Source organism: Megalops cyprinoides, chromosome 17 (assembly GCF_013368585.1).
Source record: "Megalops cyprinoides isolate fMegCyp1 chromosome 17, fMegCyp1.pri, whole genome shotgun sequence".
Lineage (NCBI taxonomy): Eukaryota > Metazoa > Chordata > Actinopteri > Elopiformes > Megalopidae > Megalops > Megalops cyprinoides.
This window is the reverse complement of record NC_050599.1, coordinates 30538033-30539530: the sequence shown is the minus strand read 5'-3', so window position 1 is coordinate 30539530 and position 1498 is coordinate 30538033.

Below are 1498 nucleotides of genomic sequence, written 5' to 3'. Positions count from 1 at the left end.
ACAGCAGGTGCTAAAGCGCGCCCCCATTCTCAGTACGTTATTTATCTGATGGAAAAATGTAGGCTATTGGTGGATTTAAATTTGTGATACACCGTTGACATCACTATGGGCTGTTATCGAAATATGATTTCTGTGCAAGCAATAGCCCTCCCGCATTCAGTTAGTGAACCAAAATTTGTTCTGTTCTAAAAAAATACTCCGAGGTCTGTTCAAAAGTTCGCTTCATCAGACAAAAAAGACAAAATATTTAGACATTTCTACGGGCATCAAGCCATAACCGAGGTAAGTTGATTCAAAAATCGGTTCTAGAAAAATCGACGTAAAACCTTAGAAATGAGATTTTGTTGTTTAATACAACACGGATGGATCCCCCGTTTACAATAGCAACTGGCTACATCTCCATGAATCTATCATTATAAAATAACATTTATGAAGCGTCTTCATAAAATGTATTTCTGGAGCGTGGGTATCTTCAAGCTCTGGTATTAGGCTGAAATAAAAACGCACACTTTGATCGCACTAGGTTCTCCTTGATCGCATCATTGAAATATATACAGTACGTATCTGCACGCTCGCCGCTGCGTTCCTCTACACCTAAAGAACATCGTGTTTAGTCTCTTGTTTGTGGATGAGTATATAGCGCGATGAACCATATAATCTTATGCATTCGTTGTACGTCTAAGCTTTGAAATAAATTTAACGGAGTCTTGCGGAGCAACATCAGTCCAAAGCCCACTGACTTCTTCAAGTTACGAATTTACTAAGCGCGAGTGACTGAGTGCGACGCAGACTTTGGGATCTTATGGGTAGTCTCTTTCATGCAAGCAACATTACTTATTAACGACCCCGGTCGCATCCCACGATGTTTCAAATAACTGCTCTTTTCTCGCTATGCTAGCGAATTCGTCTTTGTTATTCATCTAGGTTTAGGGGAAAAAAGAATCGGAGCGGCCAATCCAAGTCTGTAGGGATGTAAATACGTTCTCATTGATCGTTTCAGTGTATTCCATTAATGCCACAGCTGCTCAAAATACATCAGTCCCTTACTGCAATGTCAGTTCTTGAACTGTCCTCCCGCAGTGTTCAGAATATTGCTCAGAACATTTAATCTCTTTTAATTTCGAAAGTTTTGAAGCTGGCGCTCGTTTTATTTAATTCCGACCCAGATATTGCCGCACACCCCTTGTGGCACAGCAGGCTGAGTAGGTAGGAAATGTGACGACTCCTCCTTTCAACTAACAATGACAGCCATTGCCACTTTCTTCTCTTACGGATATATCAATATGTCGATCCAAATGTTATTATAACAGTATGGTAAAATGTATAATAATTAGTAGCAAACAGTTTGTAAGTGGTTTCACCTTTGCTGTCGAAATAATACAGATGTGCTTTCTGTCTTCCTACTCATTGTGTCGTTTGCTTCTTATCCAGGAGAGCTGCAGTTCAGGGAAAGAAAACTTTGAGGAAAAAAACTTTGAGCTAGAACCTTCAGCCTTTT